The 19,097-nt window shown below is 44.1% G+C and overlaps 1 protein-coding gene across 1 annotated transcript in view; it reads left to right on the top strand.

Annotated features, from left to right (window-relative positions):
- Positions 1-309: 309 nt before the first annotated feature.
- Positions 310-19,097, top strand: part of LOC141112267 (3-galactosyl-N-acetylglucosaminide 4-alpha-L-fucosyltransferase FUT3-like) — a 236,468-nt gene continuing 217,680 nt past the window's right edge. Inside the window, exon 1 of the mRNA XM_073604904.1 lies at positions 310-576. The gene's annotated coding sequence lies outside the window, so the exon portion shown is untranslated. The remainder of the gene's footprint in view (positions 577-19,097) is intronic.

Here is a 19,097-nt window from a genome sequence, read left to right as displayed (position 1 = left end):
GTAAGGAATTATATAAAATGGTAAATCTTTTGAGATTACAGTATCCCTTGAAAAAGCTGGTACTACCAGTGAAATGATCATAGCAGATTGTCCATCTCAACAAGGACCTTGGGTGGCTTTGTTTGATTTGCAGGTACATTTAAGGCACATGTAAGTCTCCAGCAGGCTCACTGTTGAGTCAACACAGTCCATGGGACGAAGTACGTTCCGATCAGCAGGTGGAGGAGTGAATTAGATAAGGGACACGTTCTTGTGCTAGCTGGAGCTGGGAGGTATAACTGGGAGCGGGTATAACTGGCAGTTAAATGGACACCAGGACAGGGCTGACAGTCCCTCAGCAGTGGATCACTTGGGAGCTTTAAAACATTCCACATACAGACTTTGCAGTATCTGGATTTTTTTTTTACATAGCCGTGAGTTGCTGATACCTAATAAGGAGATGAGCTGGGCTTTTTATTACATCGGTTTTAAAGCAGATCAGCTTGGTAGCTAACTATAAAACTTTGAAGAAAACCAGGGACCAAAAAGTGCACAGACTGAAATCTCTGTCCTGGGATCTGTCCTTATCAAGCATAGGTATTTATTTATTTTATTTTTATTTATTTATTTCAGGTACTTATTATATAGGTATGCATTTTTCTGCATGTTTTTTAAGAAATGCTTTATTATGTTTAAGATGATTTAATTTTATCAAGATGTCTTGGTCGATGGTATCTTGCATGCTTATTACTGTTTGGATTGAAATTCATTGTCATGTAGTGCTTGTACTCCCTGTGAGAATCACTAAAACGGGCTGGTTTCGTTTCATTGATAGAAGCACGTGTGGATGCCGCAGGACCTTAAAGTAGAACTATAGGCAAAATGTGTTTTGATTTGGATTTTGGATAGTGTAAGGGAGGGTTATAACCCCTGTCAGATTTGTTTACCATCTGTGTCCCATTGGGCAGACTTCTCTTCACTTCCTGTCCCATAGCCACAACAGGAAGTGAGAGGAATAAGAGCTAGTGTTTCCATTGCAAGATTTCCTCTCCAATACTTTTTTGGGGACAACCCAAAATTTAGAATTTTCTTTTACTTTTACTTTCAATGATATTGGTAAACAGGCAAGTAGGGCAGTAAAATCATCAGGCCCTGATAGAGTTAGCCCCAGGGTGCTTAGGGCATGTGCAGACCATCTGGGGAGTGTTCTTCAACGGGTCTTTAACTTGAGCCTGAGTCTACGAAAGGTTCCTGTGTTGTGAAAGACGTCCTATCTTGTCCCTGTGCCTAGGATACCACATCCTTGTGGCTCCAGGGGTTATAGATCAGTGGCTTTGACCTCCCACATCATGAAGACCTTGGAGAGACTTGTTTTATATCAGTTACGACTCATGGTTAGTAAATGTTTAGACCCTTTGCAGTTTGCATACCAGCCAAGACTTGAGGTTGAGGATGCTATAATTTTTATGTTAAATCACATGTATTAACACCTGGATAAGTCAGCAAGCACTGTGAGGGTCATGTTTTTTGACTTAGCAGGTGAGTCAGCACTCCACTGGCAGATAAATAGTCATTTAAAATTCATAGTAGACATATGCAGGATGGTACATAACAAAAATGAAAAGTATGGGATTTTTAAGGTGCCAAAATGCAACAACAACAAAAATAAAATATATCAAAATTTTATTTAGAAACATAACTAAAACTAAACTAAAAATCAACATATTCTCAGACATTCAGCAAATTTTCTCTTTTCAATATGCAGGAGGGTAGTAATCTTGATAGGAGAAAAGACAGGTGCAGTCACCGGCAGCTCCTCGATGGGTATGGGGTCCCCTCAAGACATGTAAACAAAATAGGAGGGCGCCAGATCAGTATATGTTTGACATATACTGATCTGGCGCCCTCCTTTTGATACTATCAGGTTAGATCTTTTGGACGAGAAGCTAGCAGCAATACAGGTTGATGTTTCCCTTGTGTCATGGATTATAGACTACCTGACAGGAAGACCATAGTATGTGCATTTGCAAGACTGTGTGTCATAGGTTGATCAGCAATATTGGGGTTCCAAAGAGGACAGTTCTCTCTCCCTTAGCTACCAGACAGAGTCTTCAGAAGTTTTCTGATGAGTCTGCGGTAGTGGGATGTATCAGGGATGAGGAAGATACTGAGTATAGGACTGTGGTGGAGAACTTTGTCTTATTCCTTTGTTCTCTGATGGTGGAGGCTTCCTTGGCTTTCTCATAGGCTACCTTTAGCTTCTTCCTTAGCCTGTCAACGTATCCCTTATAAGAGGCCTGGGAGGTGTGGTCTTTGGAGGTCCCAAAGGCTAAATCCACTGGTAAGTGAGCCTCTCTCCCGAATATCAGTCTGTTAGTGGAGTTCCCTGTAGAATCATTTGAGGTGCTATTGTAGGCATTGTTGTGAGTGTGGTATGGAATTTTAAAAATAATAAATATGGGGAATTTTAATTAAATAGAATTTAGTGGTTGGTCACAGGAGTGGCCCCTAAAAAAGATGGGTTAGCAGATTGGCGGTTAATCGAGTGTGTCTTTTGTTCGCACATTCGATTAACCCTCATTACCGTAACCTTGCAACTTTTGTCTGTCTCCCATCATCTACTGTGGCTGGGGTGTAACTCCGGGAGGTCCCGTGGGTTTCCCATCTCGGACTACCTCAGCATATGATTTTCTCTCTGTTTGCAGACCGAGAGGTTGAGAGGTCATAGTAGTGGCTGCTACAGTTTTAGGTTTGGGTCTGGCTTCTCTTTTCACTCCATCTTCACTAGATTGCTGGATTGAGTATAGGTGATCACTCTCTCTGACTAACGAATTCAAGGAACATCACTTTTTAAAAACCCTTGCCAGCCCCAATTTTATATAAGCAGGTAATGATTCATAAAATAGAGTCTTGAATTCTGGCTGGTCCGGATTGGGGTCCCTTTCAGCCAGAAAGTAAGCGCTTCTCAATATGGCCAGAAATTCTGTGGGACACTGATTAGGGCCACATTTTAAATTGTAGGCCGTGGCTTTGGCAGCGGTGACAGTTTTGTAGGGTCCAAACTCTATTTGACACCTATGTTTAATCTCCATCCATGACTGACCATACAGGGCCTGTAATGAATCAAAGAATTGTCTGTACTTTACTTCAAATATCCATGGTAGTAACTACATTTTGGTACGATCATCCTGAATGTCTAAGATTTTTAAGGTACGTTCAGATGTTCCTAGATGGTCAGAGATGGTTGGGGATCCTTTCTTGGAAAAAACAGGAACAGTTTCTTTTAAGAATTTTATCATTTTGGGGGTGTCATACCTTTTAACTGGGGTACTAGGCTTCCTTTTCTGCCCATATGAAGCCCTTTCTACTTCCTCTGTAAACTGGGGAGTATTTTTGAAGTTTATAGGGTGACCTGTATTCTGACCCTGTCTCATCGTGACTTACCTGTGTCCCCTCAAAATATTAATATTTCCATCTTTCCATTTCCAGTTCCTCTAAGCGACCTCGGCTCATGGATTCATAGTCTAACCGAGACGTTAATTTCTCTAACCGTTCCTCCATTTCTCTCTGCTCTGATTTGAGTCTCTCAATTTCTTACTCTCTTTATCTCCAGCAGCAGAGTTTACGTCAATGGGGCCTTTTCTCTCTTGTTTGTAATGTTCTATTTCCTGTTTACATTTTTGATATTTCTCTTGCAGTTTTTTCAATAGGTGATGGGACTGAAGGCCTGAGCATTTTGAATCTGGCCCGCTAACTCTTCCTGACTTTCTCTAGATTGTCTGAGTCTACTCTCAGCCTGTTGGAGCTTGATTGGCAGGGATTCTATCTTCTCTTTTTTGTTATTTAACCACTACAGCCCCGGAAGAATTTTATTCCCTTTCTGACCAGAGCACTTTTTGCGATTCGGCTCTGTGTCACATTAACTGACAATTGCGCGGTCATGCAACGTTGTACCCAAACAACATTGATGTCCTTTTTTCCCACAAATAGAAATTTCTTTTGGTGGTATTTGATCGCCTCTGCGGTTTTTATTTTTTGCGCTATAAACAAAAAAAGAAACAATTTTTTTCCTCAGTTTAGGCCGATATCTATTCTTCTACATATTTTTGGTAAAAAAAAAAAAAAAACGCAATAAGCGTATATTGATTGGTTTGCGCAAAAGGTATCGCGTCTACAAAATAGGGGATAGATTTATAGCATTTTTATTATTATTTTTTTTTTACTAGTAATGGCGGCGATCTGCGATTTTTATTGGGACTGCAACATTATGGTGTACACATCGGACAATTTTTGGGACCATTGGCATTAATACAGCGATCAATGCTATAAAATTACCGTATTTATCGGCGTATAACACGCACTTTTTTCCCCTTAAAATCAGGGGAAAATCGTGGGTGCGTGTTATACGCCGATCCCCTGCGATCCTGACCTGTCAGAATTAAAAAATCGCTGACCGCGATTTGAAAATGGCGCCGCCGGCGCCGAAATACACAGTGCCGGTCCTCGGCTCTTCTTGGCGGCTTTCGGTTTCACTCGAGCGCCGCCCGAACCTAGCCGAGTATACTCGGCTAGTTTCGGATAGCTCCGCTCACCGTCCGAGTGGAACCGAAAGTAAACGAGAGCCGCCGAGAAGAGCCGAGGACCGGCTCTGTGTATTTCGGCGCCGGCGGCGCCATTTTCAAATCGCGGTCGGCGATTTTGAAGCTCACAGGCTTCAGCAAGGCTGGACTGGGGCAAGGCTGGACTGGGGCAAGGCTGGACTGGACACTGGGGAAGGCTGCACTGACATGGCTGCACTAGCAAGGCTGCACTGACATGGCTGCACTAGCAAGGCTGCACTGGCAAGGCTGCACTGGCAAGGCTGCACTGGCAAGGCTGCACTGGCAAGGCTGCACTGACATGGCTGCACTGGCAAGGCTGCACTGACATGGCTGCACTGGCAAGGCTGCACTGACATGGCTGCACTGACATGGCTGCACTGACAAGGCTGCACTGACAAGGCTGCACTGACAAGGCTGCACTGACAAGGCTGCACTGGGCAAGGCTGGACTGGGGCAAGGCTGCACTGAGAAGGCTGCAATGATGGGCATTTAAATGTAAGTTTTTTTCCCTTCAACTTCCCTCCTAAAAGTTTTTTTTCCTTAAAATTTCCTCCTAAATTGAGGTGCGTGTTATACGCCGGTGCGTGTTATACGCCGATAAATACGGTACATTGATTACTGCAAAAATGTCACTCCTGTCAGAACAGAACAGGGAAGTGTGTGTTTACACACACTCGTCCCTGTTCTGCCTCTCCTGCACATGATCGCTCGTAGCCGGCGGTCATCGCAACCGTCGGCCACGAGCATCGGCACCGGGCGCGCACGCGCCTGCTATCCCGACCCCGTGAGCCGACATATAGCTACGACAGCTCGCGCAGGGGAGTCAACCTGCCACAGTATAACTGCGGTGGTTGGTCGGGAAGCGGTTAAGATGGTGCGGGTTTCCAGCAATTCTTTCTTTAAGGCTGGCATTTGTTTGGCAACTTCATTACACAAAAACCACAAGATCAGCCAAGACTCCAGAATGAGCCGGTCTCGACTTTTTGTGTCTTTTGCACTAGCAAAAGCCATAATCAGTTGGTAAACCTGGCCACCTTCAATAAAAAAAATTATCACTTAACCTCTGGGCCTGTTCTTTCTCCTCTTTGATAAACTTCTCTAAATTGCCTCCTAGGTCTAATCTCTTACGAATGTATTCAGTTACACCATAGTCAAGAACTCCACTTAAGTTTTCCTGAGCTTAAGTAGCCTTTTTCGGGTTTGAGGTAGCTACAGCTGGGGCAGCATTACCATCCCGGCTGTTTCTAGATGAATTTGATTCGTTATCACTTCCTGCCATGTTACTATGCAAAACACATCCTTCACAACGTGTATGAAAATACAATCGCCAGTATGTTTTATATTGTGGTAAGATTACAAGATATCTCAGCAGTGCTTGCCAATTTTATGTTGTGAGTGTGGTATGGAATTTTAATGATAATAAATATGGGCAATTTTAATAAAATAGCATTTAGTGTTTTGGCGAATGGTAAATTTTAAATAAAAGGGTAGTGTCTGAATATAAGTACAGTGGATTTACAGTGCCTCCAGCCAGTTACGGCAATTAATTAAAAAAATGTGAACTTTGTTCAGACAATCAGTAACATACCACAATACACAGGAGATCGCAGATCTGTGTCATCCAGCACTGGCGCGGCTGCAATCATCTGCAAAGGCGAGTCTGCAGATGTGTACTAAACAGGATACAATCATGGGCATGCTAGAGGCTGCAGATGGGCATGTTAGAGGCTGCAATAATGGGCATGTTAGAGGCTGCAGATGGGCATGTTAGAGGCTGCAGATGGGCATGTTAGAGGCTGCAATAATGGGCACATTAGAGACTGCAGATGGGCATGTTAGAGGCTGCCGATGGGCACTAAACAGGCTGCAATAATGGGCATATTAGAGGCTGCAGATGGGCATAGATCAGGCTGCATTGATGGGCACTGGTGAGGCTGCAGAGCACTGACCCTTATTTTAAAATTTAAGGTTTTTTTCTGAAACTTCCCTCTGAAAGTTAATGTGCGTGTTATACACCAATAAATACGGTATTTCATGCACATTACCAAAGACATCAAACCCAACAATGAAACAATTTTCCTTAATATTTTACAAATAACCCTAGGGTATCCCCAATTGACAATGTTAAAAAGGGTGTGGTTAACCACGCCTTAAATTCAAAAATACAATATCTCTTGCCACTCGGAAGACAATTTTCTGACTTTCACCCAGGCCGGAAGAAAGTCAAAATATGCTTTGCGGATAATAGATATTATCAATTTGAAAGAAGTCTTAATTTAACAGATTGGATTGGGCAATAAATAATTTCCTTGGGACAACAATAGTCAAATTAGTTGCAATACAGGTTGATCTTTATTTCACCATACACGGCTTCAACACACGGCAAGACAAATAATGCGGGACAATTATTAAATACTAAACTATCCTTCACACAGTACTTGATAAGATTAAAATATAAAAACAGTAAAATGCGATTCCTATAATTTTGGGAAGAAAAAGTTGATCAATATTTATATCAGTATATTATTTATCAGTATATCACCACTGTTTAAAGGAAAGGATGTACAGTATATTTGATTCGTCCTAACAGCAATGTCCAACGAGATGGGGAGTGGTCACTTATTACCAAGCTTGTGTTCGTCCAGAGAATATGTCAGCGTGTGGATCTGTGGTCCTTGGTCCCTTCAATCATGTGTGTTTCTCCTTTTGTAGGGTGCAATGTAATTGTTGGATGGTTACCTCATTCTCCTCATGTTTACCATCTCGTGATTGGTTGGTTCCAAATATGGGAGATAACTGCCCTAATTCTCATCCGCCCATTTGTGATTATGGTAAAAGTGTAATCAGAATATGATGTTTAGTGTTATTATGAAATGTATTTTATTATGTTTCATGTTAATATAATATGGCGATTGCTTGCCTTATGCCCTGTCATTTGCTGTCCCCATCTCGTGTACCTTGCTGGCTATAAGGAGAGCACAGTCAAAAAAAAATCAAGGAAGTAAAAAGTGATGGGATTTTTAACCTAAGCTCTCAAACCCTCACTAGTGCTGAGACTTCTCTGCTCAGTAAGGGTTTAAAATTTGCACCTCCCTAGAAATTAAATAAATTTCAAACCTACAAGGAAATACATAGGTTTGTTCGCAAATTAATATTAAACGACATTTTGCGATTAATCAAACAACTCATACTGTAAATGAACAGCAACATATTCAGCATTCGGGGTTGTCGAATGCTTCAACATTCAACCCCCCTGGAACCCTAGCTCCCTCACAGAGTATTCAGGGACGTTCTCATACGGGACTTGGAACTTATAAAAAAACCCCAATCCCCGTATGGACAAGAACCTTGAGGAAGGGTTGGATTCACTCTGTACCAAAAAAAACATAGTGATCCGCCCAGCGGACAAGGGTGGGGGTATTGTCATTCTGGATAGAGACGCATACCTCTTAGAGATGCAGAATATCCTAGGGGATGAGAATACTTATGTCTGATTACCAGGTAACCCCACTCGTGAATACAAGAAGTCTTTAATACCTATAGTCGAAAAAGGCTTTCGGATGGGTATCCTCAACGAGAAGGAAAAACTTTTTCTCATTCCGAAAGCGCAGAGAGTTCCCATTTTGTATTGTTTACACAAGATTCACAAAAGCTTGACTTGCCCCCCGGGACGTCCCATTGTCAGTGGGATTGATTCCATCACGTCCCGGATGGGCAAGTATATTGACCATTTCCTCCAACCACTGGTGCACAAAATGCCTTCATATGTAAAAGACACACGACACATAATTAACTTGCTGTCAGAACAGAGGCCTAGTCATCAGACATTACTGGTGACTGCAGATGTCACATCCCTGTACACCATCATCCCTCACCATCTGGGAGTGGCCGCGGTGGAATACTATCTGAATAAATTCTCCTCCTTACATGAACAACAACAGGCATACATTATTGAATTACTTGAATACGCAGCTGGCCATAATTATTTTTGGTTTAGTCATCAATTTTATCGACAACGTGGCGTAGTCATGGGGGCAAAATACGCCCCCAGTTTGGCCAACCTATTTATGGCCAAGTGGGAGGAGGACGTCATCTATAAGGACCGGAGCCCTTATCTCAGGTTCTGGGCCAGGTATATAGATGACTTCCTCCTCCTATGGGACGGGTCCATCTCCCAACTTGATGATTTCTTTTCCTCAATTAATGACAACAATAGGGGGATCAAGTTTGTTCATGAAAATAGTTATGAGAGGATCAATTTCCTTGATCTAACTATATCCAAAGAAGGAGGTACTTTTAAAACCATTTCTTTTTTTAAGAAAACTGATCGGAATTCCTTCATTCCTATCGGAAGTTGTCATTATGACCCATGGCTGAAATCCATCCCGAAAAGCCAGTTCATAAGAATGAGGCGTAATTGCACTGACATCAGTGATTACAGGATACAGGCTGGTATCGTATCCAAAAGATTGGAGGAGAAGGGATATGATAGAAAATCTCTGGTTGAAACAATGGAACAAGTGGACACCATTGATAGAGCCTCTTTGTTGAATGAGGCCCCCAAAGGGGATTCGGGGGGACCTTCGTTACTGTTTATTACAGGTTTTTCCACGCAACATTACCAGATCACAAAGATCTTACGGAAGCACTGGCACCTCTTGGAGAACGATAAGGTTATCAAAACGATTTTGCCTAACAAACCACAAATCGTATTTAGGGGGGTCCCCTCGTTGCGGGATAGAATTGCCCCTAATGTAGTGGACCCACCTACCCAAAAGGTTTCCTTTTTTCAGAACTTATCCGGCTACCATCAATGTCAAAGGTGCCAGATTTGCTCACTCAATAAAAGCAAACAGAGAAAAACTGAGTCCTTCACATCCTTCAGTGCATCTAGAGTCCATAAAATAGAGCCTTTGTCACATGCAGTACAAAAGGGGTGGTATACTTATTGCAATGCCCATGTGGGTTGCAATATATAGGCCGGACTAAACGTCCTATGCAAGTCCGCCTAGGAGAACACATTACAAATATTAAAAATGGCTACCAATACCATTCGGTGTCTAAACATTATGCGTTACACCACAATCGGAACCCTGCCAATACTTTATTTTTAGGGATAGACAGATATAGTGGGGTGGATCTCTGGTCAGGGAACTGTCCAGATTGGAAATGGTTTGGATCCATCGAGTCCGGTGTTATACCCCTCATGGTCTAAACATCGACACTGATGTAAACGCTTTCATTGATAATGGTTAGAGATTTATGCCAAGGGCCTTGTTCTGAGATCAAGATGTCCGGTGGGGGTGGGCAGTGCATGGGTTAACCCTTCCTGTACTCACAGCTCTGGATGGACACTGAGGTATTTCCAGATTGTCTAGTACACAACACACAAAGTAGACATTCTTCAAAACCATATTGGTGTACTAGTTCACTAGGTATCAACAGGTACGTGATGTATCCTATTAGGACACCTAGCCCGCATATCAAATATGGAGGTTAAATTAAGCTCCTCTCTATTAGGTTGTACTACTCTGGGAAATTAGTTTATTACAAGGGTGACCAACCTAGTATCCCATCAACACTTATTCAGGTCAGTGTGGATGACTAATGCTCTTTTTATGTTCATTGATCCGAGGGCGTTAGTTATTACACATTACGACAGCTTCGGACGCCTTGATCTCAGAGGGGGGCGTTCCTATGCTAGGGATTGGACCTATTTAGGTGGTGTGTCAGCACTCCCCCCATACCCCAGGAAGACGACAGATTTGTCGAAACGGCGTATGGAGGAGCGGCGTGCTGACGTCCCCACCACACCACGCTGATCCCGGAAGATACGGGCAGCAGCTGCGAGCCGGCCGGCACATATTGTTTTTAGAGGCGTTTTTAAACCATTTACACTGTAAGTGCATTTCTAATTTTTTCACACAATAAATGTTAACTGTATTACGCTATGGAGCATTTCTTTTTATATTTGTCTTTGGGATCTGAGCGGTAACACTTAATTCAGTGGATTTCCTGAGCGGTGACCTGTGAGACACATCACAACAGAGACCCAGTGGCTGGGGGACACAGCCACTTGCTCGCATGATCTCTGTGACAGGAGATCTGTTGATCCGGTAAGGGGAAGATTTGTTTGAGGTGGAGGAACTCCCTATAACATCATGCTCCCCAGGGAGACAGTCTTTGCATGCCTCACATTGTTTGAAGATTGGTGCTTTCTTCTTCTATCAGAAAATTTTTTACAACAAGGACTTTTGTTTGATTGTATGGACTTATTAATATCTCTTGGTTCTTGATTCCTAATTTCCATCAATAATTATTTTTTTAACTGGAATGGTTCAGTTTGTGGGACCCAAGCTTATATTGTTTGTCAGCAAATATTGATTTGTTTTGTTTAATTTAATTAAATTTTTTGTTTATTGTTGTTCACTACATAAGGATGTTTTTGGTGTGGTCAAATCAATTCACCATGATCACGTTCACTTATTAGCAGCGCAGCCTATCCTATATATAGATATAAGAAATGTATACCTAACCAAATATTTTGAGATTGACAGAGATTTATGGAATCAAACAAAACCACCTTATAAACAAAAGGCCCCTTTCACACGAGGCGGACTCCGCTTCCACGGAGCCCTCCTCGGTCCGGCGGCTCAGCGGGGAGATCAGTCTGTTGATCTCCGCTGAGCTGGCGGATGACAGGTCCCTCTCTGCTCACTGAGCGGGGAGGGGCTTGTCAGGCGCCGCTGCCGCCTATGGAGGGATCGGATGAAAGCGGACAGCATGTCCATTTTCATCAGTTCTCTCCCGATCCGCCAGCGATGGACCTGGACGTAGGGCCATCCGTCTGCTTTTAGCATATCGGACCGGGTCGGATGTCAGCGGACATGTCTCCGCTGACATCCAACGCTCCATAGACTAACATGGAGCGCCCGTTCAGGTCCGCCGTCAAAACTGATAGGCGGACCTGAACGGTCCAATCGTGTGAAAGGGGCCTAAAAGACTGATGCCAAATCCTTGACCAATACATGGGTGACTCCAATACACATTGATTCTTACAAAATGCATTGCAACATTATAATTTTATATATTTATATATATATATATATATATATATATATATATATATATATATATATATATATATGTATATATATATGTGTGTGTGTGTATGTATACATACACACATATACTCTTGGTTCTGTTTCAGCTTGTGATTGGTGTCCTTCTGGGGGGAGGGGACGCTCCCCTGGTATGATGACTCCTTGGTAGAGTGTTTCATGAATTATGACATTTTTATGCATCCCAGCCATGACAGCATGGACTATTGCAGCAATATGGTCTCCCTAATGTTGTTTCTTCTCTAGTGGGAGGGTTCCCAGCATGTTCAAGAAAGTATATTTAAACCGCTCTGGTTGTGGATCACCTCGAGGGTGGTAAGGGGTAGTTCTCAACTTCTTTATGTTCAAGAGTTCACACAGTCTGCAGACTAACTTACTCTCAAAGTCCCGGCCTTGATCTGAGTGTAAACGCTGAGGTAGCCCGTAATGAACAAAGAACTTCTCCACTAAAGTCTTGGCCACCATGCTGGCTTGTTAATCCCTGGTGGGGAAAGCCTGGGCATATCGTGTGAAATGATCTGTCACAACAAGGATATTACTCCTCCCACTCAGATCAGGTTGCAGACACAGGAAATCAATGCACACCAACTCCATTGGTCCTTGACTTTGTAGATGGCCCATGGGGGCGGCTCTGGCTGGGAGAGTGTTAATCTGGATACACATGATGCAAGAGCGACACTAACTTTCCACTTCTGTTCTCATGTTCGGCCAGTAGAATCGGTCCCTGACTAGTTTGAAAGTTCTATCCGGGCCTAAATGACTATGGTCGTCAAGAAGGGCGGTTAATACAGTCAAGCGATGTTTCTCTGGAAGGAACAGCCAACTTACACTTTCTGCCTCTTCGGAGGAACCTCTTCGATAGAGGATCCCCTCTTCTATTCTCAATCGTTCCCATTCCCTATGAATCACCTTTGCGCCCTCAATGGAACTATTCATCAGTATTTGAGGGTCTTTAGTCGATAGTGACTTCCTTATTAGATTTCCTAGCAGATCTTCCCGCTGATCTCTCCTCACGTCCTCCCTAGTCAGTTGAGGCAATTTTTGGCTGCGTACTCGGGTCAGGTTACAGTAGTGTCTTGGTACTCCCGCAGGGGTGACTCCCGCAGCTTCAGCCCCTATGGCCCCCCTGTGTTTATATTCCACCCTTTGGCACACTGCTTGTACTCCTTTGGGGGGGTACGTTAACCCAACTTCTCTGATCATTCCAGGTGAAGTGTGGTCTTTGGGAAAGAGCATCAGTGTCTCTATTTCCCACTCCTGGCTGATATTTCAAACTGAATTGGACCTCTGATAAAGCGACTAACCGCCGATGCCCAGTAGTGTCCAACTTAGTAGAGGATAACAAGTAGGTCAGAGGGTTGTTATTCGTCTTCACCACAAAGGCGGCTCCATACAGGTAGTCTCAGAGTTTGTCCACTACAGGCCACTTGAGGGCCAAGAACTCGTGCACCAGATAATTCTTCTCAGGAGGAGTAAGGCTGTGGCTCACGTATGCTACTGGTTGGAGTTTCCCCTCCAACCCTTGGTACAGCACTCCCCCAATACCATCTCTACTGGTATCCACGTGTAATTCATAAGGCTTTGAGGGGTCAGCTTAGCCCAACACTGGAGCTTCAACCAGACTCCCCTTCAACCTCTCAAAGGACGCCTCACACTTCTCTGTCCACTGGTCTTAGATAGATTCCCTAGGCTTCCTGCCTCTTCCTTTCTGGGTTTTCTGCTGTTCTCCATTTGTTTGCTTCTGTAGCATCTCGTTCAATGGTCGAGCAATTTGGGAGAAGTTCTTCACAAACCGTCTGTAGAAGGAGCAGAAGCCCAAAAACTACCTCAATTCAGTGACTGTGGTTGGGCGGGGGCAAGAAGTGACCGCCTCTAATTTTTGGGGGTCAGTGGCTATCCCCTCTTCGGATACCACGTGTCCTAAGTAGGTGACAGACGTCTGATAGAATTGGCATTTCTCTAATGACAGCTTCAACCCCTCTTCTGCGCTGGAAAACCTTCTCCAATCGGGCCTCATGTTCTTGCAAAGTTCGGCCAATGATGTCATCAAGGTATACTAGTACTACTACCAAGTTCATATCACCCACTGTATTCTCCATCAGTCATTGGAACGTGGCAGGAGCCCCAGTCAGTCCCTGAGGCATCCGATCAAACTCAAAGAATCCCAGTGGGCTAATAAAGGGCGTCTTCTCTTGGTCTTCTGGGTGCATAGGGATCTGGTTGTATCCACTCTTCAAGTCCAACACACTGAACCATTTGGCCCTGGATAAGCACTGCAAGGCTTCTTCTATGCGATGGTTCGTGTATTAATCTGGGATAGTCCTTCGATTCAAGGTTCGATAATCAATGCACATCCGGAGAGACCCATTCTTCTTTCTCACCACCACGAGCGGAGAAGCATAAGGGCTTCGGGACTCTTTAATCACTCTTGACCTTTTCAGTTCAGCCAGTTGTTCTTGAAGGTCTTCTAAATCGGATATTAATTGACCCACCTTGCCCTTTCTTGGAAGGGCTTATCCACAGTCAATCAAATTTGATGTTGGGCACCCTTGGCACAGCCCACGTCAAAGTCATTTTTTGAGAATATTTTCTCCCACGAGCTATTTCAGCTTTAATCCTTCCTTTCTAAGCAGGGGGGAGGCTTGGGCAGTAAGCAGTGGCATTCCTTCCATCTCCCACTTAGGCTGTCTCATTCTGCGCCACTGGGGTAGCAGCACTCACTTTCCCAATCACCATTCGAGGCTTCAGGCTGACTGGGTGACTAATGATTTTCCGCACACTAACAAGAATTCGCCCCCGCTCCTTAGCAAAGCCCAAGTGGGTATAATCTCTGGAACTAGCTCTATCCCGACTTCTTCCTCTGTGGGATCAGCTTCTACAACCACGGAGGGACCTGGCTGGTCCCAGGACAACTTGATGGTGGCTTTGAGGCAGGCTCTTTTCCCAGACTGTAGCAACCTCTCTTGAGTGTCTAGTCGCCACAACCTTCCCACTCCTTCGACAGGTGCCTTATTTTCTTGCAATACCCTCTGAAATGCTTGCCTCAAGTGAGGATGAATTTTTCCAACAGGGGCACCCTCTACAGCCAAGGGAGTGAGTAGCCTTCTCACCACATTGGGATTAGTGCCCATCAGCAGGGAATTTTGGCTGGCTCCAGGCGGTCTAGGACATATAAAATAAGATATTCCGCGCTCAGGACAATGTTTAAAAGAGAACTGCAGCCCCCAAAACATGGAAAAACACAGAGGTGAAATCCAAAAAATAATAAAAAAATAATAAAAAAATAAAAAACTCTAGTGGGGAAAATGGCGCTGTTCAAAAGTGTATATAATTGAAATAATACCCTAAAGAATGTGTGGTTGCAATATGTGAGAAATATTGTGAACAAATGTATGAATGGTAAACAAACAGCATATCATGTGTATATGCCACAAATGTAAAACATCACATAATATAAAAAAAGCCAAGTGCAAATGAGGTGTAAATAATCATAAAAGAAATACATGCACTCAAAAAAGAAAAACATAACCAATATATAAATGTGCGTGATATTGGTGCTGGTTTACAAAATCGCAAGAAAAACGCACAAAAAATACCCCAAAAATGCACACGTATAATCAATGGTGTAATAAATAATTGATGTGATAGTGCACCAAAATTTTCAAAAATCAAATCCAAATGATATAGGTGCCCAAGCAAAATTAAAGTCTTATATACAAAAGAAGAAAAGAAAAAATCTGTGAACAGTGTCTTTGCTTCCAAAAAGATCCCGTGTAAATTATTGTGATCGTTGTGTAATCTCTTCCTCTGGAACCCCCACTTGTGTCCCCACTCACCGGAAAGCCCAACCCCTGCAGGGGTAATGGGCAAATGAAAGTAAATCCACTGGTAGAAATCGATCGGTGTCCCCCTCTGTGGTTCCGCGATCTCCTTCCTGGTTGGGTTATCGCTAGTCCTTTGACTTTCACTCCTCCTCGGCTGTCACGAAGGACTAGCGATAACCCAACCAGGAAGGAGATCGCGGAACCACAGAGGGGGGCACCGATCGATTTCTACCAGTGGATTTACTTTCATTTGCCCATTACCCCTGCATGTTTACCCTGATTTGGTATAGAGTAGGAATTAAGTAGTCGGTATATGTCGGAAATCATACCCTGGCATGCGGAGCCCTCTAATATTAAGCTCTCGAAGGGGGATGGCACTGAAGGTTGGAGATTTGGAGCAAAGGATTGGGCATAGTGGCGTATTTACAGATATCCATAGAACACCTGGCGAGGTAAGTCATATTTTTCTTGGAGTTCAGTGAACGTTAGTAATTTACATGATCTAGGGTCTACCAAGTGACCAAAGTGGAATAAGTTCCACGTTGCCCAGGGTGAAGACATCTGGTGAGTGAGACCAGGAGGCATCTTGGGGTTGCAGAGGAAAGAGGTTAACAGTGACTTTTCCTAGCTGAGCTCATGTGTGCGGGACATTTTGCGCCAGAGCGATCTGAGTTGAGACATAGACCCCGAAAGCCTACCAGGGTCCACCTCCGCGTTCGCATTCCAGAGTAAGCTATTTGGGTGTATAGGTGCGAGCCATATCTTTTCAATCTCTGACCTATTATTAGGAGGATCGTTGGGGGAACCAGGAGGTCAGGGCACGTAGTTGAGTCGCTTGATATTTTACCAGGTCAGGAAACGCATAGCCCCCCATCGGAGCGAGACGCCATCAAGACCAAGCAGGGTATCCTGTGTCTCCTGTAGTTCCAGACAAAGCATATCAAATTTGCTTGAAGCTTTCTTAATTGTATATAAGGGACAGGGATAGGCAGTGTCTGGAATAGACACAGGAGTTTAGGGAGAATGGTCATCGTCACAGAGGCCACTCTCCCCAGAAGGGATATATGGTGGGTCTTCCATTTTTGGACTCTTATGGAGTGAAACAGGGGTGGGAAGTTTGCTTGGTATGAGGTGGGAAAGGTCGGGGTGATATGAACCCCTAGTTATTCCAGGGCTGAGGTCTTCCAATTATAGGGGAAGCACTGCTGCAGATGGTGCACTTCGGCTGCTGGAATGTTAATTGGGAGTGCCTCCGATTTGGTCGCATTTATTTTATATCCTGAGAGGGACCTATAGGTGTCGAGTTCAGCATGCAAGTTAGGCAGGGAGATTCTAGGTTGGGTCAGGGTGAGTATGACATTATCCACGAACAGTGCTAGTTTAAACTCCTTCCCTCTGACTGGAATACCCCAAATGTCTGGGTTTCTGCAGATGAATGCCGTCAGGGGTTCAATACATAGTGCAAACAATAGAGGTAAGAGTGGGCACCCCTGGTGGGTCCCATTTGCAATTTGCAATTGGAAACGAGGGAGACAGAGCAAAAGGAGTTTTCACTTGGGATGTAGGGTTGGTATAGAGGTGTAGAATAGCCCGTAGAAAGGGTCCCCAGAATCCCATGTGGCGTAATGTGGCAAACAGGAAAGGCCAGCCAAGGCGGTCGAAGGCCTTTCCCACATCCAGACTGACGACTAAGGACTCCAGGTCATCCCTGTTTGCCACATCTATTAAGTCAATAACCCTTCACGTGTTGTCCCCTGCCTAACGGAGAGGGACAAAGCCCACCTGATCTTTGTGTATTAAAGAGGGTAATATCGCATTCAGGCATACCGAGAGGAGTTTGGTAAAAATTTTTAGGTCAGAGTTTAAAAGTGCTATAGGCCTATAGCTAGTGCATAAAGAGGGGTCCTTGTCAGGTTTCAGTATCAAAGTGAGGAATGATCTTTGCATGTCTGAGGGGATGGGAGTTAGCTGAAGGAAGGTGTTAAGACAGTTTACACAGATATGGCAGAAGTAGAGGAAGAAAGAATACTCATAGGGGAGTCCGTCTGGACTGGGGGATTTTACGCGTGGGTAGGGTTTTGATGGTGGACATGAGTTCCTGTTCTGTGATGGGTGCATTGACGGAAAGGAGGTCCAAGGCCTGAAGCCGGGAGATTTCACTACGTTCTAGTAGTTCATGCAGTCAGTTAGCTCGGGGGGAGGGGAGTCATGAGGGATCTCGGGGTTGTTGTATAGAGCGGTGTAGAACTCCTCAAAGTAGTGGACAATGTCCTGGGGGTGAGATAGTAGGCAGCCCATTCTGTTTTTAATTTGATCTGGGGTAGTCGTGTTTGAGCGTTCATCCACTTTCCGAGCTAATAGAGAGTGGGCTACCCTTATCGTAGTGTTTTAGTCTAGTCGGGACCTTTTCTACTTATCCTAGTGCCAGGTCTTTAAGAGTCATGCAGAGACAGATAATTTTTTTGAGTAGGGGAAGGGATGGGGAGGTTTGTAGTCGAAGTTCTAAGGCCCTAAGTTCCCTCTCAGCTTGTGATTTGGTGGCTCTCACATCTTTTTTCATGGCTGAAGCGAGTGCAATGCAGCCACCCCAAAAAACTGCCTTATGGGCTTCCCAAAGAGTGGAAGAGGATATGTGGGTGTTCTCAGTGAAGTAGAGTTTCAATGTGGATTCTAATTCCATTTTGGAGAGATTGTGAGAATCTGTGCAGTGTGGGTGATGCGTAACGTGGCATTATTAACAAAGCGGTTGTCAATTTGTGAATGCATGCAATGGGGGCGGAATAAAATGTGTACTACCGATCTCCGGGGTGGAGAACCTGCCAGGAGTCAAATAGGGCATACTGCCTAGTGATGTAACGAAAGAATTTAGAGTCTCTAGAGGCTTGGGTGTGTGAATCCATAGGGTTCATGACGTGGAGGTCAAGTACCGAGGAGTGGGATAGGTTAAAGTCCCCACCTACTATTAAGAATTAGTTGGGTGTTCGGAAGAGGCATGCAAACACTGGTGGACGTTCGGGGCATAGAGGGTGCAAAAAGTGACTGCGCCTGCCATTGTCCACGCAGGATAATATGGTGTCCTCGCGGGTCAATGAAAGGCTCAGAGCATGTAAATGGGGATCCACGTTTAAAAAAGAATGCCTATACTGACCTGTTTGCAGGGCTTAAATGCCTGATAGACCTGAGGGTAATGTCTGGAAGTGAACCGCCAGGAGTGGGAAACAGGCAAGGGGGACACAGAGGACCAAGGAGAAATAGAAAAAAGAGGGCACACCAACCTTGTGCATTATCCTTGGGTATATTTTATTAAAAAAGTAAATTAAAAACTACTCACAAACATGTGAAAGAAAACCGCAATATAAAAAGCCTTCAGATGATGGCCATCGGTCTCACGACAACAGACTCCAGATAGTAGTGGAGAAGATTTTAGGGGCCACTGCCGGCTGACACTTTTCGAGGGATACCTTCTTCCTCGGAGCCCCAGAGGACCGTAGTGATAATTATCAAAAGTCAACAATAAAGTATCAAAGGAACTCTAGGGGGTAAACCAAGGGGGGCCTAGTGAAGGGTAACCA

The sequence above is a fragment of the Aquarana catesbeiana genome, linkage group LG11 (genome assembly GCF_042186555.1).
Source record: "Aquarana catesbeiana isolate 2022-GZ linkage group LG11, ASM4218655v1, whole genome shotgun sequence".
Taxonomy (NCBI): domain Eukaryota; kingdom Metazoa; phylum Chordata; class Amphibia; order Anura; family Ranidae; genus Aquarana; species Aquarana catesbeiana.
The sequence above is the reverse complement of the archived record's forward strand: the minus strand, read 5'-3'. Positions and strand labels throughout refer to the sequence as shown.